Here is a 25,913-nt window from a genome sequence, read left to right as displayed (position 1 = left end):
CTCGAGTAAACAGAGTGTTTGTTACACGAGTTACAAGAAGCGCCTGGAGACCGTGGAAATGGCAGCGGTGCGCGGTATGAATCAACTTAACATAGCATGTGCCTGAAATACCACTGAAAGGCTGGCGGGAGTAGATGCAGTCTTCTTTCAATGTTGCCATTGAGTTCACTGGGCCTTGTGTAGACCCCCTTCTCTTTTCACCCCCACAGGGTGATAAAAGTCACAGCACAAATGCCCAACCTCCAGCGCGAATTGCCTCTTTGGCAAAACCCTCTCAAGGAACAAATCAGTGAATGCCCTGTCCTGCAGTATACTGTCACAACAAAGCTTCCCCAGGTCCACTTACACCAGCCTCCCATCACGGATGTATTGGTCGGTCCCAGCTGCCTATGATGTTCAGGTGCCAGGAGTGACGGCGGACACGGGTGCGTGCATCCTTCCACTGCTCGCATACACAGAGAAAAAGGGGGTCTTTCTGCTCATGCGCTTTCTTGATTGCATACCCTGCAGCTCACACGTGCAGCAGCCCCGTAAAGAACGCTGAAAACAACTATTGGGGCATGCAGCAGTTTTATCCACAGTAGACATAGTGAGCCAAGTGAGTCATTTTCCAGCACCCAAAAACGAAATATATGTTATGTTTCAGGTTGTGTATACTGCCCCCGTGCCCAGTGTATCAGTCTACTAATGCGAAGGCTTATCCGGCAAATGGAGCACTGTCCACCTGCAGGAAAAGGGCACTAGATCATCAGTGAAGACTAATCGATGCCTAGGGGCTGCCTGTGCACTACACAAGTGTAAAAATAAATAAATAATGATCAAAGGACAAGGCTGATTGGGGAGGAAGAATAGCGCAGGGGCAATGCGCTCATCTTGGAAGCAATACACTGCAGCGCAACACAGGTTTGAATCCCGACCCTGCACTTAGATACCACTCCTGGCATGAGGCCCATTATGAATGGACAATTATCATTATAATCATCAGGAAACAGGCTAATTCCTAATGCTTTTGAGAACTTACATATACCCAGTGATGGCAGTTTCTAGTGCTTTAATGAAGTACTGGAATTAGACAGTAAGCGGTTGCAGGCTTGGCTTGAGTTGTGTGCCAAATGGGCCCTTTAAATGTAGAGTCTTGTATAGTCACACAGAGGCGTTGCTAAGGGGAGGCTTAGGGGGCTATAGCCCCGGGTCTTTTGGTTGTACCCCGGATAGAATTTCAGGGGCTACAACCAAAAGGCTCCCTAGCCCCGAGTCCCGACAATCCCGACATTAGCGTAGCCCCAGATCTTTTCCAGACCTAGCAACACCCCTGTAGTCACATAAAGCACAGTGTGACCGTTAAAGCATCCTTTGCACTGTGTACATGAAATGGCTCTCTCCCTTGGAGTCTGGTGCCTCCTTGTCACTATTAATTAATAAAGAAGGCAATCCCCTCATTAGCAGTGGACTTTTCTTCTTAGTTATTAATCTTATGTTCAGGTAAAAGCAGGTTCTTATAGGCCCCTTGGGCCCCTTTGCACAGTTCTTCACTAAACAGAAACTGTGACAATCCCTACCTGGGGCCATCCTCTTACCAGCTCCTGCCACACGATAATGCTGGCAGAAGCTCAGCAAATACAAAGCTTGGGTGAGCGCTGGCATGTGCAGCGCGCATGCCCAGAGGGAACCGCATAGTACCGGTTTCTCGCATTCTTGAATACAGAAGACAAAGAACCATCAGAAACCTGGCTATGTTGGCTCAACACAGAGACCCCCAACTAGAACCATTTAATAGGCACATAGAATAGCCACAGGAAAACAAGAGTGTGTATTAAGTGAGGTGTGTTAGGAAACACGGTTCCCTCTCCAAACCGAAACAAAACACTGGAGGACGTGAAAACACCCCATTCAAAGTGGCCTGCGAGTGACTTCACAATAAATGCATTAATTATGATATTGTATCATCCGGTCTCTGTGCCAAAGATGTCCCACCTTTGCCACAAGCCCCTCCTTCCAAAGAATGTTCCCTTTAACTCGAGTCAAATGGCACACACATATGCGCACCCCTTCTCTTCTCCCCTTCGCCCTCTCTCCCTCTCATGCACCCTCAGAAGACTGCGGGGATCTCACCCTTCAAGAAATCCTCAAAACAACAGTGAAACATCCCATCGTGCTGTGCACCTTCTGTTGACCCTTGAGTTTTGTTTATTTCCAAATTCTTGAAGGAGACTCTCTGAGCATTTACATTAACTCCTTGAGCTTTCATCCATTTAAGATGATGTTTACTTGATTTTAGAATTCTTCACAACACATTTACCTTTCTCTCCCCTGTCAGATGGATCCTATTATGGAAAACAACATCTGAAAGGTCACCCAATCAATTCACATGCAGCCATCCTACCATTAACCTTTCATCACACCATGATGGAACTGGCAGGCACACATGCCCCCCTGAAGCAACACTACACCAGTGCTAAACCCTCCACCCCAAGGTATCCTCAAGAACTAACTGGCATCAGACGTATCATTCCAACACAAGACAAACTGGGGTGAAAAACACAAAACTAGAAAGGCCTTTTCACCATAAAGGCCCACTGCAGTAAACGGGCAGTCATCATTATTGACAAAGCTGTACATTACTGCACAGCCATTGCAGCAGCAGCACACAGAAACAAGGTCCTCTTTGCTGCAGTCAAATGCTGCTCAACCCACTACCGAACCAGTAACCCCATGGTACACCGAACAATGCAATACAAATGATACCTTCTTATTGATGTAATAGATAGAATCAGACAACACCTCGATGCCTCCAAAGTTGTGGCCTCCCCACTCACAATCCCACTACTTGAAATGGAATAATACGAAAATGTCACCCCCGAAAATTGCAACATGTTAATTACTGCGCCGTTGCGCGATAATAACATGCCGACCCCCACTACAATGACTAATGGGAGAAGGGTTGTGGGGGTGTCCCCCGCTCCCCTTTGTCAGTGTAGTGGTGGTCAGGGGTTACGGGGGTGTCCCCTGCTTCTATTAGATGGTAGCGGGGGACAATAAAGAAAAAAAAGAAAAAAGAACCCTGCAACGCCAGTTCAGACCCACGTTAGTGGGCGAGAACTGACGCTGCAGGGTCGGAGGAGAGAGGCCGGCACACTTCACGGTGTGCCGCCTAAGAACCTTGCTGACATTCTAGCATTTTAAAACCTATCTCATACAAGGATGATGCTCTGCATACCAACCTCATAAAACAGATCAAGGCCATTGCCCCCTCACCCATCTGCTCCAAAAAGAAAATGACTTGATCATGTCAATATTTTACAAAGAAAATGACGACCTGCCTTTTTAGATTTTCCTTGGAGTGAGCCGGTTGAGCGAAATACTTAGTCACCTTCGTGTTGTAGAGCTATACAAATACCATTTTGCAATCACTAATATGACCACTCCTCAAAAAACCCACAGTAGTCCAGAATGACCTCTCCAACAACCAGCCAATCCATAGCCTTCCATTTATTGACAAAATAATTAGAAAGCAGTGGTCAACCAACTCCATGAATCGATCACTTTCCAAAGTCTACTCTGTGATTACCAGTCAGGATTCAGACCTGGATGTAGCGCATAGACTGATACCATCCATGTCATCAATTAGGTCATAGATGATGCTCTACAGACCATGAACAGGGGAGATGCCTACCTCCTAGTCCTCTTCAACCTCTCTGCCGTGTTCAACACGGTCGACCATACTACCTTAACCAGCCTTCTCACAAACAGAATGGGGTTCACAGGCACAGTCCTTAACTGTTCTATTCTCCTAGCTCTCCTACCTCTTGGTTAGACACCAAGCAATCCAAATGGGCAACTTGACATTTGACCGTCATCTGGTTACCTGGGGAGTCTCAGAAGGCTCAAACCCCCACTCTCCAGGGTTCCTGAATTGTTTTCACCGTATTTTAATATCGTTTTGCAGAATCACATGAAAATGAACATTTGTGAAAGAAACAATATCAGCGCAAAAGGGGGGATTTATTTTAGTACACAAATGAAGATAACCAAAGTCATGACAATGTGTTAAAGGAGCAATTAAACATGACATTATCTACATAGGAGAACAATGTAGTGGACTACAGATCTGCAAAATGAAAACGATTTGCAATCTTACTGTGAACCTATATGCTACTTTTCTGAAAAAGTAGGATGAGGAATCCAAGGAACAAGCTCGAGTCATTTCCATAATTAACATAGGTTACATGAACCGAGCACATAACAGTATTATTTGCTTCAATAAATTACTCATATCAGCCAAAGATGAAAATTCAATAGGCTTAAGCCAATGAAAAAAGTTGAGCCAGGTTGGGCTAGGTTATCTGTAGGTCAGTCATACAAATATGCAAAGTAACACGGATGCGGGCGAAGACCAGGAGTGAGCAGATATGACTTTGTCATACGAGTGTCAGTCCTTAAGATTTTAGATACAGTCATCAAGAACTGATGGTGCACAATAAAGGTTTGAGCTGATATACTAGGTAGACACTGTAGCAGTCAGCAGTACAAACCGAGGTCAGCCAATACCCGTCTTTCTGAAGATTGTAATATCAGACTGTGATAGGAATGTTGACATTAGGGACCAAGTTTTGAGTCAAAATCTCCAGCCTAATGGGTGTGAGGTCCAGACGGCAGGAGTGACACATCATTTTCCACCTGGTGATCTTGTGAATCAATTTCTATATTTTCCAATAATTAATTATCACTTTTACCCCTCGGCAGTCAACACATTAAGCAATTTGGTTTCGCTGGAGTAGCTTAAGGGTGAGAGGTGACATCTCCAGCGACTATCATAATTAAGGACATGGGTAAATCCCACAAATTACTTTCCAGACCAAAAACCAATAAGCCTGAATAGCTACACAGTCAAATAGCATATGCAGAGTGGAGCCTGTTTCTTTAAGACAAAACCACCAGCTATTAATAAATGTAAGAGTTATCCAATGGTGGCCTATCCAATAATGCATTAGGGTCACTGCGCACAATCTGGACGTCTTCAGTCATCCCTCGCCGATAACTTTCTATTGCTCCCTGGTTAACACCACCTTCCAAACCTACTCCCATTCTCATTCAATCTTGATATGTATGATTCCGTGTGGCTGTTTTACCAATCTATATCACTGAGTAGCTTTGATGATATGCCTTGGGTTGCACGTGGGCCAAGATGCAATTTTACCCATAGCGTTCCCCCACCACCAGCATTCTCCTACTAAAGAATCTTTTAATTTTGGCCTCGAATTAGAGATAGTTAAGGAAACCCCTGTGTACTAGCCTGTACTCTGTACACATTGACTGGAAACCTTTAACGCTTTGACCTGCGCAACATTGTCTAAGAGGTTGTATGCTCTTATCCATCCAACTGCACCCGAGGAGTGGCCGGCCACCAACCAGTTTAGCTTTACTAATGGAGCATGTGCAAAATGGCAGGTTGTCAACCTGCGGCATAACTTGTTACATGCAGTAGGTTGAATTTAATTTCCAAGCTATTGGTAGGGGAATAGTTATCATAATTGTTAGGGGGGTCTAATAGTCATGTCATGTACAATACCCAAGGAGGAGCCTATGCGGATGGATTGGATACCTTTCACACTTGATTCACAGCTAATGCTCTGTGAAAATATGTAAACCATAGATGCCTCGAAGAACAAGCCCACTCTCCCAGTTCAGAAAGTAGCTCAAGACCCTCCTCTTCAAAGAATGTCTCCTCCCTAGCACCTAGGTCCACACACCCCGTGATACCCACTGTTTCCTCCCCTGGTTGCTTGTAGATCCCTTGCTGCCAAATTGCCCACTTTCCCCTTCGGCTATTATTAGCTCCCCATTCCCTTGTTTCTCTGCTGCCATCACCATGTTGGTCTCCTTAGGATTGTAAAGCACTGCATGGCTTTTTGGAGCTACGTCCAAGCTCCAAGCTCAATGAATACCCTACAATAATAGCAATAATAATAAAGTGCTCCCCAGCACATGGTTATAAAAGCGTAATAACATCTGAGACACTTGTTTAGAAGAAGCTTCCAAGAATGTATTGGTGAAACGTTTTGCTCCAGGAGCTTTCCCACAAGGTATGGATTTTATAGCAGTACAGATTTATTCTAAGATAATGCAGTGCTCCATGCACTGCATCATCTCATGCGGTATGCTCGAGGGGTCAATGTCTTTTAGTAAAGAAGCAATATCAACACCTGAGGGGGATAAATCAGAGGACTGATAAAAAGAGGAAAATACCTTGGCTATCCTACAATCTACCATGATCGGGCTTCTACTCCTAGTGACTGGAAAGCAGTTCTTTCTGGCTTTAAACTATCCTGCAAGAAAGCTGCCTCTTTTGTTGCAACCATTATAAATGATGCAGAATGTCCACCTGCCCTGTGAGAAGAGAATTAAGTTTGAATTTAACTTTTCATAAAAGTGGACAATATGTCTTTATCTCCAGACACTGTATATTCTTTAGCAAAAAAAACAGGTGATGGCTGGAAGGTTTAGAATTAATCTTAATCTCTGGCATTGCTCTGGGCAACACTCCAAACCATTGTTCTTCAGCCTGCAAAACCATTACAGAAAAGGAAAGATCATATGCAAATCAGACTTGGCCCTACCCCAAAAGGGGCAGCTAATCACAAACTGCTAGGTCACATCCCTTCTGCATGAGACCACAAGCATCCCAGAAATGTTTTGGCCTATTTAGGCATCAACGGTGAGGTGTAGCTTAGGTCTTTAAGCCCAGAAGGCCCTCATGGTCTTTCCCGTTTCTGTAATCGCTTGAGAGTTGATAGTTGAAATGTGATATGGATTAAAGAAAACACATCCTTATAAGTCCCAGGATAGGATTCTTGGAAAAGGCAGATGTACTGATGGGGTTAATTTGGGAGGAGTCCTTTGTGATGTAGGAGGCTTGATTCTGTCTGACATGACTACTTTCACCACCAACATTCAATTAATTATTTATGTTGTTTGGGCATTTTGAAGGCAGTAAATATTTTGTTGCAAGTGATGTTCATGGAAATAATGATGCATTCATTTGGAGTTTTCTTTTCTGCTGTGGGCCTTACTGTGCAATTAACTTGGAAGGCCTCTAGCAGCGTATGGTTTGAATATAGGTACACTGGGTATATTCCCAAGTTATCAATGGGGACGAACTCAGAAGCAGCCCTACTGGCTTTCCAGAACCACCTACCGGAATGACCCGCAATGTTCCTATAGACCCATTCATCTCACAATGCTTCGGGCCTCAGAACTGATAATGAGTAATTGCAGGGATATTTCTAAAATACCAGCCAAAATTACTTTCTGCCAGATTCAGGGTTTGGGCGAAAAATTACATTGGAATACCATCAGCCGTAATGTCCTCTGGCAGCTTTTCAGAAAAGTCTGCATATTTTTAACTCCACCCAAGAAGTGGTGGTGAAGAACTTTTAAGATGGAACCCAAAATAAATATATTTTTTCATTGTCCGGGTGCTTTCCTTCAATACAGTGAAATCAATCAAATTTTAACACAACAATGGGGTGAAAAGATGTCCATCTCCACCTTCACATTGAAGGTGGGAATGGGTACAACACAGTTCTAAAATACCCTTTAAGGTCACCTCTTCTGCCAGGGTTAAACTCTGAACAGAGTGGACTTGCAGAAATTCCACTGGCAGAGGGGGTATTTGCCATCAGCAGTATTTCTGCTAGAATTTCTATTTAGCCCATAACGAGATTTGTAAACTAATGATAATCTTATCCAGCATAACCCCCTCAGGTGTTGATGACATGCTTTCCCCTTCCCGGTTCGCTGCTCTCACCTAGCATATTTACCAATGCGTGTGACATCACCACATGACCGAGCAGGTCAGCATTCCACTCTGCATGACCGATTCTGACAGCAGGCTGCCATTGGCGGATTTCCAGAGGCAGCAGAATGGTATTAACCCGTGCCTGGTAGACAACAAGCACACTAAATAACAAAAAGAGACTGAGGGAGCCAATTTAAAGACGCTTACATCCGGATCCGACGGAACAGCAATGGACATTCATAAACTAAAGGATCCAAGCGTCCAACCACTCTCTCCTCCTAGGTCTAGAAGACTTGGCCCATGGACCAATTAGGTAGCAAGTTACAACTTGTAAAAAGATAATCAATTTTATTTAGAAAACACAATTCAACAATAACAACAATTCAAGACTTAAAAACATAGGCATAAAAAAATGTATAAAACCTAGTACACATTACTAAAAAGCCCAATACACATATCTAAAAAAGTGTAAAAAAAGTGTAAACCAAAAGTGTAAAAAAAGTGTTAAAATGTTTTCATGCAAAGTCACGCAGTGGTCAGTAGCACCTAGGAGTTCCTTTCTTCAGGATTACTTCCTGGACTTCTATAAATTACCTTAATGAAGCTAATTCCAACACTGTCAATTAGAATGCCACAGCCAGATTCCCGAACGTGCGCGGTGTAGAGAACTTGCCTCACCCCATTTCCAACAGTTACACTTACTGCTAGTTTGGCAAAGGATCCTTTCTAAGATCCTATGTATCATCCTTTTAGCCTTTTATGACCTGTGACCGCCATTTATAAAGAAGACATTGCACAGCTGCAGTCCCTATCAGACCCTACCATACACGACAACGTTATCCATTCCATTCGGGAGATGTTAGTCCAGGCCTGGTTTTAACTTTGCATTCTGGAACAAGTTGCCCTGGCTTTCTAATGGGGAACTCCAGGACTTCAAGTCTCGGAATTAAAATATAAAGCAAGGATCTAGCATCTCCAGAATGGAATGGATAATGTTGTCATGCATGCCCTAAAGTCAAGAAAATAGTCTTCTTGTTCAGACCCCACATTTTCATCAAAACCGCTGGGGCGAGCCAGTCATTTTGGTGACGACTCCTCAACTTTGAAAATCTTTACCTCTCAGCAATCGTGCCACAGCCAATCAGTGTGTATTCAGAACGTCACTGAAAATGTGTAAGTTTCCCTGCTTGAGCCCGTCTTCCCAGTTACTGTCGCAGTTAGCAACAGTGCCACGAGAACTCAGGGTGTGCTGTACTCTCACTTAAAAATCCCGCTCAAAGCAGCTAAACTCGCGGGAGTTGGCTACAGCCTGACCCTCCACTTTATCACTCATGACTTAGCTGGCAGATGCACTTTCCCAAAAAAATTTATAGACTTCAACGCTGCAAGATTTCCATAACCTCAAGGCACTATCAGGCCGATTCATGGAATAATTAGCGCGGCGCAAGTGGGCAAAAACGTGCGAATCGCAGTGGAATAGCGAAAATCGCAGTGCAAGTGCGAAAATCGCACGAAAAGCAGCGCACGTCGATTCATGGAAGGCCGTGCGCGAGAAAACCAGCGGATGTGCGATAAAAAAGTGCGCGGCGCAAGTTGGCGCACGTTGGCGCACAGGCCATCTAACAGCGTGCGCCAGGTCACAGCGAAAATCGCACAGGCCACAGCGAAATTCGCACATAGCGCGGCGCACGCAATAAAAGTAGGCGGAACACGGGCGTAACACTCGGAATGGGGAACAACTTGCCAAAACGTGGGCGTCACGGGGGAAGTACAGGGCACAAGTGCGCGGAACGCCCACACGCTCGCCTACAACACGTATTCATGGAATAGAATAGGGGAAAAAAGCGCACGCTCAAACCAGCGCACAGGCACAAACACGACCGCCACAAGAAAGGAGGCGGTAGCGTCTCTGCGGCTGTAAGAAATGTGCGCCAAAAGGTGCGCCAACAAATAGCACCTATATACTGCCATGATGAATGTCCCATACTGTGGGCCTCCAGGAAAAATGACGTGCAAAGGGGTACCCACAAACACGGACACCCGCTGACAAAAAATACGTGTGCATGTATACCGGGGTGCGCGGGAAGTGTCACACGCGATTTGCAGGGTACGTGCATCACAGGGGTTCGCGTGAAGTTATTCACGCGATCGGGCCTGGGGGAGCGGGCTACGTGTATTACAGGGGTTCGCGTGAAGTTCCTCACGCGATCGGGCCTGGGGGAGCGGTCTACGTGTATTACAGGGGTTCGCGTGAAGTTCCTCACGCGATCGAGCCTGGGGGAGCGGGCTACGTGTATTACAGGGGTTCGCGTGAAGTTCCACACGCGATCGGGCCTGGGGGAGCGGGCTACGTGTATTACAGGGGTTCGCGTGAAGTTTCACACGCGAATAGCCTGGGCGCGTGAATTTGAGGGGTGCGCGGGAAGTTCCACACGCGATCGGGCCTGGGGGAGCGGGCTACGTGTATTACAGGGGTTCGCGGGAAGTTCCACACGCGAATAGCCTGGGCGCGTGTATTTCAGGGGTTCGCGGGAAGTTCCACACGCGAATAGCCTGGGCGCGTGTATTTCAGGGGTGCGCGGGAAGTTCCACACACGAATAGCCTGGGCGCGTGAATTTGAGGGGTGCGCGGGAAGTTCCACACGCGATCGGGCCTGGGGGAGCGGGCTACGTGTATTACAGGGGTTCGCGGGAAGTTCCTCACGCGATCGGGCCTGGGGGAGCGTGCTACGTGTATTTCAGGGGTTCGCGTGAAGTTTCACACGCGAATAGCCTGGGCGCGTGAATTTGAGGGGTGCGCGGGAAGTTCCTCACGCGATCGGGCCTGGGGGAGCGGGCTACGTGTATTACAGGGGTTCGCGGGAAGTTCCACACGCGAATAGCCTGGGCGCGTGTATTTCAGGGGTTCGCAGGAAGTTCCACACGCGAATAGCCTGGGCGCGTGTATTTCAGGGGTGCGCGGGAAGTTCCACACACGAATAGCCTGGGCGCGTGTATTTCAGGGGTGCGCGGGAAGTTCCACACGCGAATAGCCTGGGCGCGTGTATTTCAGGGGTTCGCGGGAAGTTCCACACGCGAATAGCCTGGGCGCGTGAATTTGAGGGGTGCGCGGGAAGTTCCACACGCGAATAGCCTGGGCGCGTGTATTTCAGGGGTGCGCGGGTAGTTCCACACGCGAATAGCCTGGGCGCGTGTATTTCAGGGGTGCGCGGGAAGTTCCACACGCGAATAGCCTGGGCGCGTGTATTTCAGGGGTGCGCGGGGAGTTCCACACGCGAATAGCCTGGGCCCGTGTATTTCAGGGGTGCGCGGGAAGTTCCACACGCGAATAGCCTGGGCGCGTGTATTTCAGGGGTGCGCGGGAAGTTTTACACGCGAATAGCCTGGGCGCGTGTATTTCAGGGGTGCACGGGAAGTTTTACACGCGAATAGCCTGGGCGCGTGTATTTCAGCGGTGCGCGGGAAGTTTTACACGCGATTTCTGCACGGTACGTGTATTTCAGGGGTGCCGGGGAGTCCCACATGTGATTTGACAGTGTGGGTCCTCCCAGGTGTACCCTGTACACCCTCCACGGCCCCTGCAGGCAGCACACACCACAGGGGACTACCCTGCATCCCTGGTCATGTCCCGCAGGCAGCCCACCCAACATGGGCATGCCCCCCAGCAAAGGCACATGTCTCCTTGAACTAATGAACACCAACACATGTCCCCTTGCACCCCCACCCCCCAGCACTGTGGGGCACATGCCAGCAGTCCCCCACCCATGTCCAACTCATGTCTCCCACCACCCCCACCCGCCAGCACTGTGGGGCACCTGCCAGCAGGCCCCCACCCATGTCCAACTCATGTCACCCACCACCCCCACCCCCCAGCACTGTGGGGCACCTGCCAGTAGGCCCCCACCCATGTCCAACTCATGTCTCCCACCACCCCCACCCCCCAGCCACCAGGGTCACCCTCCACCAGGGCCCCACTCATGTCTCCCACCACCCCCACCCCCCAGCACTGTGGGGCACCTGCCAGCAGGCCCCCACCCATGTCCAACTCATGTCTCCCACCACCCCCACCCCCCAGCCGTGCAGGGGCAGCCTCCACCAGGCCCCCACTCATGTCCCCTATCACCCCCACCCCCCCGCCACCAGGGGCACCCTCCACCAGTCCCCCACTCATGTCTCCCACCACCCCCACCCCCCAGCAGTGCAGGGGCAGCCTCCACCAGGCCCCCACTCATGTCACCCACCACCCCCACCCCCCAGCCACCAGGGGCACCCTCCACCAGGCCCCCACTCATGTCTCCCACCACCCCCACCCCCCAGCAGTGCAGGGGCAGCCTCCACCAGGCCCCCACTCATGTCACCCACCACCCCCACCCCCCTGCCACCATGTGCAGCCCCCACCAGGTCCTCACAATCCCCAATCATGTGCGTAATGGTCAGCCTCCACAGCCAAAAAGACCTACCAAGTAACCCATTCACCCACATGGAAATGGAAATCACATGTTACACCCCCAATGTACATGAAGCAAATGAACCCATGTCCGTCACACACATATTTTCAAATTGAATGGGAAAACACACAACATGACATGCATGAAACCAATGAGATGAAACCACACAGTGAACAATGGAAAAAAAAATGTATTGAAAAAAATACAAATGCCAAAGAAAGAAAACTAACTACAATGTAAATGTGAAAAAATAAGCTGCATGTCCGCATAAAAACACAAAACTAGAAAATCAAATCAAAAAAATCATGTCCAAAGTGAAATGTAAAAACTCTCCATGCAACAAAGAACTATGTACAAAAATAACAAGGGTCCATCAACACAACTGAACTAAGGAAACCTCCTAAAAAACCTACCTAAATATCAACTATATACAAAAAGTGGAGCAGTGTCCGTCGACTCCAAATAATAATAAGAACGAAAGGAAACCTAAAACTAAAGAACTATATACAAAGGCGGCGGGCAAGTCCAGCAGCTCACTCTGTGGTGTTCCGGGCCAGGGCATCATCGAACTCCTGTTCGATGTCCCGGAGGCGGTCCAGTTCCATGGCCCCGAGGGTCCGCAGGGACGACGCCGTGTCCTCCTCCAACCCCCTGCGGATTGCCTCGAGGCACTCGGCCCGCCACAGGGCCCTCCGCATGGAGTTCTCCGCCCTGACCATTGTGAGCCGCGCCTCTTCCGCCCGCCGCCGCTCCGCACCTATGGCGTGGCCCAACCGCTGCCACACGGAAGACACTCTCTGTCCTGGGTCCTCCTGCCCTCCGGCCGATGCCTGCCCCTCCGATGTCGAAGGCCCCGAGCCTTCATGGCTCCCACCATCTTGCTGCTGCTGCTGCTCTGCCTCTGCCCGTGCACTGCCTCCTGCTGCCTGCACATCCTCCGCCGGCTGGGGTGCACCTGTTGATGTGGCCACCCCTGCTGGACGTCCGACTCCCGACTGTGGCAGGGATGCCTCCTCCACCAGCCTGGCCGCACTGTCAGAGGCAGCTCCACAGGGCACCCAGGTGACTGATGGGTGGGAAGATGGCACAGAGGACGACTGGCGCGTAGGGGGTCCAGTTGAGGAGGGGGTCGGAGCAAGCCCCATCAGACAGCGGAATCCGGCCTGGGTGACCTGTCCCAGCAGGCTGACGTGGTCAACGAGCCATTCGAGATGACGTGCAGTCTCTCCATGAAAAGACTGCAGGTCACCTCGCATGGCCCGTTGACGCAATGCCACACCAGCCAGGACAGGCTCAACCCGGTCCTGGATGGCCACGTCCGCAGGCAGAGGAAGGCCAGTTGACGTCAGCTCATCCCCTGCCTGAAAACGGGTCTGGACGTAGGCATCCCTGCTGGTGCAAGATGATGCAGGGACAGGATCGGGGACAGGATTGCACACAGGCACCTCCGCGGCCGCCTGTGCTGCCTCCTGTCCCTGGTCCTGCACTGCACCACTAGCACCAGTGGGATCCCCACCTCCAGACCCTGTCTCTGGTGCTTGCGCGGCCCCCTCCTCCACCAAACCCCCCACCAACCAGGATGACTCTGTGCCATCTTCCCCTGTTGGGCCCTGTGGGGTCCCAGCTGCCCCTTCTGCTGCCGAGGAGTCCAACTGCAACCTCCGCCTCTTGGACCTCCCCCCGGCAGCTGCGGCCTGGGACGCGGCACCGGACTCCTCACTCCCCGACGAGATGACAACACGGGAGGGGAGCCGGGCCTTGCGTCTCCGGCTGGCGGTCGGATCCCCGCCGCTGTGCTCCACAGCACCTTCTCCGCCCTCTTCATCAGTTGACGCTGCAGACAGGGAGAAACAAAACACAGGCATCAGGGCACTGTACAATGGACACATACACGCATGACAGTTGCACATGAGTGGCATTGGCAAACCTCAGACATGTCATCACAATCCCCAACACACATGTCATTGCAACTGGCACACATGAGCCATACCACAGCCATATCGCAACTGCCACCACCATCCCTACACATACAACAGCATCAGCAGCCAAAGGGGAGCCATACATCACATGCAACACAGGAAGTGCACCACACATGTACACACACCACCACACTTGCATGCATGTCTACACCTCTGCCAAGTGTCGCACTGTTCAGACGGGCATCCATGTCACATCTGCCAATCATGCTTCCACATACCGCTGTCACATGCATCCATGTAGCATCACTGTTGCACCTTTGACAAATACACACACATGCACATGTACACAGTGCTCATACATGCAGCCGAAAACAACATACATGCCTGACATCACGGACATGTCTACTTACATACACATTCATCCAAACATGTGTGCACGCACAACTGCATTTGCCATGCAAGCCCACACACACAAGCACCATCCATGTCTCACACATTACAGCCCTCGCATGTGTCAGCCCCACGGCCCTGTACACCCCCACCCATACTCCACCCCATACAAACAGATGTGCAACCGGCACAATGGGGAATGATCACCACACGCCCTGCTCACAACCAGGATGCATGTACACTCACCGCTCGACTCCAGACGGCTCTGCTTCTCTAGGACCTGGACGTGGAGCGCTGGGGATATGCGTTCCAGGACCCCCATCTGTTCTTCCGACAAGTGGCCCCGGCGCCCCTTGGCATCCGCTGCCTTCAAGAGGCGCCGGGCCTTGTTCAGGGTCCTGGACCTGAAGTCCTCCCAGCGCTTCCTGACATGTTGTAAGTCCCGGACTGCCACCCCCTCCGCGTTGATGGCAGTCACGATGTCTGTCCAGATCCGAGTCCGTCCTTCCTTGTCGGCGCGGGAACTTCCAAAGAGGGTATCATACTGCCCCAGGACTTGCTCCACCAGGACACCAACTTCGGTGGCACTGAAGCTGGTGCCCCTCTGCCTCTCTGGCCGGGGGTTGTCAGTGGTCACAGATGGTGTTAGCCCCGACATGACAACCCCAGAGGCAGGAGTGGGTGGGCAACTGGGTCCTGGGGCTGGGCTGTGGAGCGATGGAATTCCAGTCGGGAGTCTTCTGTTCCAGCAGGGGTGGTCACAGCAACAGCACCCCTGGCTGATGTGCAGGCAGCAAATGGCAGTGCACGTGGGCAGCAGGCAGTCAGGCAGCAGCAGATAGCAGGTGGGAGCGTGCTCGGGGCTCTGGGGGGCAGTAATTCGGCCTTCTGGGCAGGAGCGTGGTCTCCCGTGTGCTCACGCGTGGCCAGCTTGGTACGGAGTGAATTGGCACGTGAAAATCCTGCACGTCAGCGTGAAAACCGAGGAAAGGCCCTTAGCGCGTAAGTACGTCAGCACGCATACGCGATTCCATTGGACCAAAGGCCCTCAGCGCGTAAGCGCGTCTGTGACGTGACCCGCACGGGTGTTTCCCACACAGCACGTGATGACAGAGCACACGTGGAAAGACTGCACGTCAGAGTCTCATTGCGTGTGATTGGTGGAAATGGCCGTACACCGGGATACAGGTGCGCTGACGTACTTGCGTGTGTAAGTGTCCGCGCACACCTCATATACACGTACATAGGCCAATCGCGTGTACACGCACTTTTGTCCAATTACACGCGATGAGATTCTGACGTGCAGTCTTTCCACGTGTGCTCTGTGGGAAACACCCGTGCGGGTCACGTCACAGACGCGCCTACGCGCTGAGGGCCTTTGGTCCAATGGAATCGCGTATGCGTGCTGACGCGCTTACGCGCTAAGGGCCTTTCCTCGGTTTTCACGCTGACGTGCAGGATTTTCACGTGCCAATTCACTCCGTACCAAGCTGGCCACGCGTGAGCACACGGGAGACCACGCTCCTGCCCAGAAGGCCGAATTACTGCCCCCCAGAGCCCCGAGCACGCTCCCACCTGCTATCTGCTGCTGCCTGACTGCCTGCTGCCCACGTGCACTGCCATTTGCTGCCTGCACATCAGCCAGGGGTGCTGTTGCTGTGACCACCCCTGCTGGAACAGAAGACTCCCGACTGGAATTCCATCGCTCCACAGCCCAGCCCCAGGACCCAGTTGCCCACCCACTCCTGCCTCTGGGGTTGTCATGTCGGGGCTAACACCATCTGCGACCACTGACAACCCCCGGCCAGAGAGGCAGAGGGGCACCAGCTTCAGTGCCACCGAAGTTGGTGTCCTGGTGGAGCAAGTCCTGGGGCAGTATGATGCCCTCTTTGGAAGTTCCCGCGCCGACAAGGAAGGACGGACTCGGATCTGGACTGACATCGTGACTGCCATCAACGCGGAGGGGGTGGCAGTCCGGGACTTACAACATGTCAGGAAGCGCTGGGAGGACTTCAGGTCCAGGACCCTGAACAAGGCCCGGCGCCTCTTGAAGGCAGCGGATGCCAAGGGGCGCCGGGGCCACTTGTCGGAAGAACAGATGGGGTCCTGGAACGCATATCCCCAGCGCTCCACGTCCAGGTCCTAGAGAAGCAGAGCCGTCTGGAGTCGAGCGGTGAGTGTACATGCATCCTGGTTGTGAGCAGGGCGTGTGGTGATCATTCCCCATTGTGCCGGTTGCACATCTGTTTGTATGGGGTGGAGTATGGGTGGGGGTGTACAGGGCCGTGGGGCTGACACATGCGAGGGCTGTAATGTGTGAGACATGGATGGTGCTTGTGTGTGTGGGCTTGCATGGCAAATGCAGTTGTGCGTGCACACATGTTTGGATGAATGTGTATGTAAGTAGACATGTCCGTGATGTCAGGCATGTATGTTGTTTTCGGCTGCATGTATGAGCACTGTGTACATGTGCATGTGTGTGTATTTGTCAAAGGTGCAACAGTGATGCTACATGGATGCATGTGACAGCGGTATGTGGAAGCCTGATTGGCAGATGTGACATGGATGCCCGTCTGAACAGTGCGACACTTGGCAGAGGTGTAGACATGCATGCAAGTGTGGTGGTGTGTGTACATGTGTGGTGCACTTCCTGTGTTGCATGTGATGTATGGCTCCCCTTTGGCTGCTGATGCTGTTGTATGTGTAGGGATGGTGGTGGCAGTTGCGATATGGCTGTGGTATGGCTCATGTGTGCCAGTTGCAATGACATGTGTGTTGGGGATTGTGATGACATGTCTGAGGTTTGCCAATGCCACTCATGTGCAACTGTCATGCGTGTATGTGTCCATTGTACAGTGCCCTGATGCCTGTGTTTTGTTTCTCCCTGTCTGCAGCGTCAACTGATGAAGAGGGCGGAGAAGGTGCTGTGGAGCACAGCGGCGGGGATCCGACCGCCAGCCGGAGACGCAAGGCCCGGCTCCCCTCCCGTGTTGTCATCTCGTCGGGGAGTGAGGAGTCCGGTGCCGCGTCCCAGGCCGCAGCTGCCGGGGGGAGGTCCAAGAGGCGGAGGTTGCAGTTGGACTCCTCGGCAGCAGAAGGGGCAGCTGGGACCCCACAGGGCCCAACAGGGGAAGATGGCACGGAGTCATCCAGGTTGGTGGGGGGTCTGGTGGAGGAGGAGGCCGTGCAAGCACCAGAGACGGGGTCTGGAGGTGGGGATCCCACTGGTGCTAGTGGTGCAGTCCAGGACCAGGGACAGGAGGCAGCACAGGCGGCCGCGGAGGTGCCTGTGTGCAATCCTGTCCCCGATCCTGTCCCTGCATCATCTTGCACCAGCAGGGATGCCTACGTCCAGACCCGTTTTCAGGCAGGGGATGAGCTGACGTCAACTGGCCTTCCTCTGCCTGCGGACGTGGCTATCCAGGTCCGGGTTGAGCCTGTCCTGGCTGGTGTGGCGTTGCGTCAACGGGCCATGCGAGGTGACCTGCAGTCTTTTCATGGAGAGACTGCACGTCATCTCGAATGGCTCGTTGACCACGTCAGCCTGCTGGGACAGGTCACCCAGACCGGATTCCTCCGTCTGATGGGGCTTGTTCCGACCCCCTCCTCAACTGGACCCCCTACGCGCCAGTCGTCCTCTGTGCCATCTTCCCACCCATCAGTCACCTGGGTGCCCTGTGGAGCTGCCTCTGACAGTGCGGCCAGGCTGGTGGAGGAGGCATCCCTGCCACAGTCGGGAGTCGGACGTCCAGCAGGGGTGGCCACATCAACAGGTGCACCCCAGCCGGCGGAGGATGTGCAGGCAGCAGGAGGCAGTGCACGGGCAGAGGCAGAGCAGCAGCAGCAGCAAGATGGTGGGAGCCATGAAGGCTCGGGGCCTTCGACATCGGAGGGGCAGGCATCGGCCGGAGGGCAGGAGGACCCAGGACAGAGAGTGTCTTCCGTGTGGCAGCGGTTGGGCCACGCCATAGGTGCGGAGCGGCGGCGGGCGGAAGAGGCGCGGCTCACAATGGTCAGGGCGGAGAACTCCATGCGGAGGGCCCTGAGGCGGGCCGAGTGCCTCGAGGCTATCCGCAGGGGGTTGGAGGAGGACACGGCGTCGTCCCTGCGGACCCTCGGGGCCATGGAACTGGACCGCCTCCGGGACATCGAACAGGAGTTCGATGATGCCCTGGCCCGGAACACCACAGAGTGAGCCGCTGGACTTGCCCGCCGCCTTTGTATATAGTTCTTTAGTTTTAGGTTTCCTTTGGTTTTTCTTATGATTTGGAGTCGACGGACACTGCTCCACTTTTTGTATATAGTTGATATTTAGGTAGGTTTTTTAGGAGGTTTCCTTAGTTCTGTTGTGATGATGGACCCTTGTTATTTTTGTACATAGTTCTTTGTTGCACGGAGAGTTTTGACATTTGACTTTGGACAAAATTTTTTGGATTAGATTTTCTAGTTTTGTGTTTTTATGCGGACATGCAGCTTCTTTTTTAACATTTACATTGTAGTTAGTTTTCTTTCTTTAGCATTCGTATTTTTTTCTAATACATTTTTTTTAACATTGTTCACTGTGTGGTTTCATCTCATTGGTTTCATGCATGTCATGTTGTGTGTTTTCCCATTCAATTGGAAAATATGTGTGTGACGGACATGGGTTCATTTGCTTCATGAACATTGGGGGTGTAACATGTGATTTCCATTTCCATGTGGGTGAATGGGTTACTTGGTAGGGCTTTTTGGCTGTGGAGGCTGACCATTACGCACATTGTGAGGACCTGGTGGGGGCTGCACATGGTGGCAGGGGGGTGGGGGTGGTGGGAGACATGAGTGGGGGCCTGGTGGAGGGTGACCCTGCACTGCTGGGGTGTGGGGGTGGTGGGAGACATGAGTGGGGGCCTGGTGGAGGGTGACCCTGGTGGCTGGGGGGTGGGGGTGGTGGGAGACATGAGTGGGGGCCTGGTGGAGGGTGCCCCTGGTGGCTGGGGGGTGGGGGTGGTGGGAGACATGAGTGGGGGCCTGGTGGAGGGTGACCCTGCACTGCTGGGGTGTGGGGGTGGTGGGAGACATGAGTGGGGGCCTGGTGGAGGCTGCCCCTGCACTGCTGGGGGGTGGGGGTGGTGGGAGACATGAGTGGGGGCATGGTGGAGGGTGACCCTGCACTGCTGGGGTGTGGGGGTGGTGGGAGACATGAGTGGGGGCCTGGTGGAGGCTGCCCCTGCACTGCTGGGGGGTGGGGGTGGTGGGAGACATGAGTGGGGGCATGGTGGAGGGTGACCCTGCACTGCTGGGGTGTGGGGGTGGTGGGAGACATGAGTGGGGGCCTGGTGGAGGGTGACCCTGGTGGCTGGGGGGTGGGGGTGGTGGGAGACATGAGTGGGGGCCTGGTGGAGGGTGCCCCTGGTGGCTGGGGGGTGGGGGTGGTGGGAGACATGAGTGGGGGCCTGGTGGAGGGTGCCCCTGGTGGCTGGGGGGTGGGGGTGGTGGGAGACATGAGTGGGGGCCTGGTGGAGGGTGACCCTGGTGGCTGGGGGGTGGGGGTGGTGGGTGACCTGAGCGGGGGCCTGGTGGAGGGTGACCCTGGTGGCTGGGGGGTGGGGGTGGTGGGAGACATGAGTGGGGGCCTGGTGGAGGCTGCCCCTGCACTGCTGGGGGGTGGGGGTGGTGGGTGACATGAGTGGGGGCCTGGTGGAGGGTGACCCTGGTGGCTGGGGGGTGGGGGTGGTGGGTGACATGAGTGGGGGCCTGGTGGAGGCTGCCCCTGCACTGCTGGGGGGTGGGGGTGGTGGGAGACATGAGTGGGGGCCTGGTGGAGGGTGACCCTGCACTGCTGGGGTGTGGGGGTGGTGGGAGACATGAGTGGGGGCCTGGTGGAGGGTGACCCTGGTGGCTGGGGGGTGGGGGTGGTGGGAGACATGAGTGGGGGCCTGGTGGAGGGTGCCCCTGGTGGCTGGGGGGTGGGGGTGGTGGGAGACATGAGTGGGGGCCTGGTGGAGGGTGACCCTGCACTGCTGGGGTGTGGGGGTGGTGGGAGACATGAGTGGGGGCCTGGTGGAGGCTGCCCCTGCACTGCTGGGGGGTGGGGGTGGTGGGAGACATGAGTGGGGGCATGGTGGAGGGTGACCCTGCACTGCTGGGGGGTGGGGGTGGTGGGAGACATGAGTGGGGGCCTGGTGGAGGCTGCCCCTGCACTGCTGGGGGGTGGGGGTGGTGGGAGACATGAGTGGGGGCATGGTGGAGGGTGACCCTGCACTGCTGGGGTGTGGGGGTGGTGGGAGACATGAGTGGGGGCCTGGTGGAGGGTGACCCTGGTGGCTGGGGGGTGGGGGTGGTGGGAGACATGAGTGGGGGCCTGGTGGAGGGTGACCCTGGTGGCTGGGGGGTGGGGGTGGTGGGAGACATGAGTGGGGGCCTGGTGGAGGGTGCCCCTGGTGGCTGGGGGGTGGGGGTGGTGGGAGACATGAGTGGGGGCCTGGTGGAGGGTGACCCTGCACTGCTGGGGTGTGGGGGTGGTGGGAGACATGAGTGGGGGCCTGGTGGAGGCTGCCCCTGCACTGCTGGGGGGTGGGGGTGGTGGGAGACATGAGTGGGGGCATGGTGGAGGGTGACCCTGCACTGCTGGGGTGTGGGGGTGGTGGGAGACATGAGTGGGGGCCTGGTGGAGGCTGCCCCTGCACTGCTGGGGGGTGGGGGTGGTGGGAGACATGAGTGGGGGCATGGTGGAGGGTGACCCTGCACTGCTGGGGTGTGGGGGTGGTGGGAGACATGAGTGGGGGCCTGGTGGAGGGTGACCCTGGTGGCTGGGGGGTGGGGGTGGTGGGAGACATGAGTGGGGGCCTGGTGGAGGGTGACCCTGGTGGCTGGGGGGTGGGGGTGGTGGGTGACCTGAGCGGGGGCCTGGTGGAGGGTGACCCTGGTGGCTGGGGGGTGGGGGTAGTGGGAGACATGAGTGGGGGCCTGGTGGAGGGTGCCCCTGCACTGCTGGGGGGTGGGGGTGGTGGGAGACATGAGTGGGGGCCTGGTGGAGGGTGACCCTGGTGGCTGGGGGGTGGGGGTGGTGGGTGACATGAGTGGGGGCCTGGTGGAGGCTGCCCCTGCACTGCTGGGGGGTGGGGGTGGTGGGTGACATGCGTGGGGGCCTGGTGGAGGCTGCCCCTGCACTGCTGGGGGGTGGGGGGGGTGGGAGACATGAGTGGGGGCCTGGTGGAGGGTGACCCTGGTGGCTGGGGGGTGGGGGTGGTGGGTGACATGAGTGGGGGCCTGGTGGAGGGTGACCCTGGTGGCTGGGGGGTGGGGGTGCAGGGGGACATGAGCAGGTGTGCAGGGTAGTCCCCTGTTTTGTGGGCTGCCTGCAGGGGCTGTGGAGGGTGTACAGGGAACACCTGTGAGGACCCACCCAGCCTAATTGCGTGTGATAATTCCCGCACACCCCTGTAATACACGTACCTGGCCAAATCGCATGTGAGAATTCCCGCGCACCCCTGTAATACACGTACCCAGCCGAATCGCGTGTAGAACTTCCCGTGTACCCCTGTAATACACGTACCCAGCCAAATCGCGTGTGATCATTCCCACATACCCCTGTAATACACGTACCCTGGCCAATCGCGTGTAGAACTTCCCACGCACCCCTGTAATACACGTACCAAGCCAAATCGCGTGTGATAATTCCCACGCACCCCTGTAATACACGTACCTGGCCAAATCGCATGTGAGAATTCCCGCGCACCCCTGTAATACACGTACCCAGCCGAATCGCGTGTAGAACTTCCCGTGTACCCCTGTAATACACGTACCCAGCCAAATCGCGTGTGATAATTCCCACATACCCCTGTAATACACGTACCCTGGCCAATCGCGTGTACAACTTCCCACGCACCCCTGTAATACACGTACCAAGCCAAATCGCGTGTGATAATTCCCACGCACCCCTGTAATACACGTACCTGGCCAAATCGCATGTGAGAATTCCCGCGCACCCCTGTAATACACGTACCCAGCCGAATCGCGTGTAGAACTTCCCGTGTACCCCTGTAATACACCTACCCAGCCAAATCACGTGTGATAATTCCCGCGCACCCCTGGAATACACGTACCCAGCCAAATCGCGTGTGATAATTCCCGCGCACCCCTGTAATATACGTACCCAGCCAAATCGCGTGTGATAATTCCTGCGTACCCCTGTGATACACGTGCCCTGGCTAATCGCGTGTAAAACTTCACGCGTACCCCTGATATGCACGTTACCCGCTTTGCGTTCCTTGTTTGGCAGCCCTGTGGACTGGTCCAGGGTTAGCGCTGCCCTTTGCGATGATTTAGCGATTTTGATGGCTTTTCCTTGCGCGAGGGCGTTCTTGGGGGCGTTACTGGCGCTGCTGCAGGGTCGCTGCGATACTCTGCGCCACGGCTGGTTTGGGAGCCTGAAATCCATGAATACGCTGTGCGCGGAAATCGGTTTTAGCGCACGTGCCTGGCGCAGTCAATCGCACGCGGACACTCTGCGCCAGCCGCTTGCGACACTTTTCTGCGAAATTCTATGAATTACCCTGTATGTGTCTACTTTAAGGCGCCTAGCCAGTATTAGTTTGGAATTATATAAAATAATGTGCCAGCATCGAGGAAATGTTGAGGATGTTTTCATGGCATCACTTTGTGATGTGCTGCATAATGACTAATCCCCCACACTAACGTGAGATGGGGGTTTAGATTCTATTAAAGACAAGGAGGCGATTATTATGCATTTCCATCTTTACTCTGAAACCACAGCAGCAAAGAAAAAACATTTACAAACAAAAACGTTTCAACAACAGAACTAGATAAAGTTCAATGTCAATGCATGGGGAACTCCCCAAAGCATCATGGAGGACAGGTCATGCCCTGCAGGGGACCAATGAGCAGGGACCTCCTCTATATATGTCCATTACTCTAACCCCAACCCCTCTTTCTGCAGCTGTCTTGCACCAGATGCCCAATGGAACAGTTGAACTGTGTAGCGCGGAGAAAGGATCCAGCGAAACCGGAGATCTCAACCTTTCTGCAGCCTGAAGCAATGATGAAGTTCTTCTGGATAGGACTTCTCACCCGAAATCACGCACTCCAAAACTTGTAACTGCGAGCCACACTCCTGAGCAGAACCTCAACTCGTAGCTGTAAGAACAACAAGCAAGAAGGGTGGGTGGTTGGGAAGAACAACAAACCAAAGAATGTTCTCACTTGAAACACCTGTGTACATGCGTATCACAATTGTCATATCATAACATATCCACGGTGGGAGGGTGGGATAATAATCGCCTCCTTGTCTTTAATAGAATCTAAACCCCCATCTCACGTTAGTGTGGGGGATTAGTCATTCTATGACAAGACAGGAGGCTCATATTATGCAAGTTCAAAGCCCTTGCATCTCATTAGTACAACATGATCCATACAATAGAGCCAATATAATAAATAATATAATAAAATAATAGGAAAGGAAACATTTTTTAAATGCTTTCATTAAATCAATCTGTTGACCGCCAGAGAATTGCCCAAGACTAGGTTGCCCGAAAAACTGTCTTATAAGGCATAGTCAAATCCACTGCAAGAAAACAGGAAATGTGCCAATTCCAGCGTTCCTTACAGGCCACCCAAAACCAACTGGTTAAAAGAGGGGAAAACATTGAACCAAAGTTTTCCTATACTAATAGGTTAGGACAAAACCCATCTGAAATAAACACCTCTGTTGTTCAATCAAACATTCAAAACACTTAAATTCATACCATCTTTGGGGACCTAGAAAGCAAACCAAAGAAAACGAACACCTAACTCTCCTGGAGATAAAGAAAAGTACCCCATAGGGGAGAAAGTCTTGTAGGTTCCATCCCCTGCATTAAAGGAAGATATCGCATTAGAAACAGAGCATGTCCCAGAACTACAGTGGAGAACCAAGAGGGAAAGACAACTCTTCAAAAGGGTAAAATGGGAGTTAAAAGTCATTTTATTACTTTGAAATAGGACAATCCGTCCTGAGCGGAGCTGAACAGCAATAGAATTAACCTACAATTGTCTTCAGACAGATGTGTATTCTGGAGGCAGCAGCAGAATGGAAGAGAGGGGCCCCACCTGAAATGCTACACTTGTCAAACCGCCAACACAGAGACCTTCAGACTTCCCGAGCTCTTGAAGAAGGACTCTGCTACCATGACAAAAGGCATATATTTACAACCTGACTCTTAGAGGCCAAACTTGACAAATAGGAAAAATGTATCTTACCTCCAATCGTTGCCATTATAGCGATATTTAAACCCCCTTGTAGACATGCCAGGTGCTTGAACCTTGTTCCCTCCTCCATGGTTGATAAATCCCCTAGAGGATCAAAACTAACTGAAGGAGGACCTCTAAATTCCAAAGTCTTAACAAGACTCTAAACTGCAAATAACTGATCAGTAAACAGTTAAACTGAAGATGCCCACCAGAAGAGGCCCAACCTCTATTTCAGCCCATTTGAAGAACCTTGAAGCTCGCCGCACTCTGAGCTGTCACCTTAATGCAAAAACAAACTCTTGTGAAACCCCAAAGGTCCACCTGCCATGCACGTGACTAGGAAAAAATCCAGTCATTAACTAAATATATATATATATATCCCAGCCCTCTGGGAATCGCACTGATAGACACCTTCTGATAGTTAATGTAGAGACGCTGACACGCATAGTGATAGAGGGCCGTTATAACTTGGATGGGAGATTAGTATCACTCCCAGACCCCTCTTCCCACCAAGGGATATTGAGTCTTCACAAAGGAGGAGAACCCCCTCCCACTTATCCAAGGAAAACCTTGCAACCCAGAAGAAGGCTACCCTGAGGACCACATTAAAGCCTCGCTTTACACCCGTAAAAATAAATACACTCTAGCACTACTGACCAACCCCTTGACCGTGGACGAACTCCACTTAACTTATACCAGGAATAGCGCAAAGGAAAGTAACTGACTGGAGGGAAATGCTCAGAGTGAGCCTGCACTGGCCACGAGTCAGACCTCCTGTGAAAAGGAAACGGAAACCATCGGGAGTTACTCCAAGAGGTGTATATCATGATGCAATCTCACCCAAGGATGGCAGGAAAGGGAACGAAGGGGGGGGGGTCTGGATAATTACCAATGCCCCATAAATGAAAGGTTGTGAAAGAACTGGGAACACTGTCCCTTGAAACGTTGAGGTCTGAGTCTGTATTCGTGTGAGGCTGACTGGTCACTAAGGAAATCCGGGAAAGGAAAAATTAAGCACATTATTCATAGCAAAATGGCGCTTATACAGTGCTACGAACCCTCAGGTATACTAGAGGTGGTCACCACTACTACCAACGGTGAGTGGTGTCAGGTGATGACTTATCGATCTCA

General features: G+C 52.7%; 1 protein-coding gene across 5 annotated transcripts in view; it reads left to right on the top strand.

Moving 5' to 3' along the window:
* Positions 1 to 25,913, top strand: part of ANO1 (anoctamin 1) — an 802,432-nt gene that overhangs the window by 748,971 nt on the left and 27,548 nt on the right. The window lies entirely within an intron of this gene.

This window comes from Ambystoma mexicanum, chromosome 11 (assembly GCF_040938575.1).
Source record: "Ambystoma mexicanum isolate Mex_15411 chromosome 11, UKY_AmexF1_1, whole genome shotgun sequence".
Taxonomy (NCBI): domain Eukaryota; kingdom Metazoa; phylum Chordata; class Amphibia; order Caudata; family Ambystomatidae; genus Ambystoma; species Ambystoma mexicanum.
The sequence above is the reverse complement of the archived record's forward strand: the minus strand, read 5'-3'. Positions and strand labels throughout refer to the sequence as shown.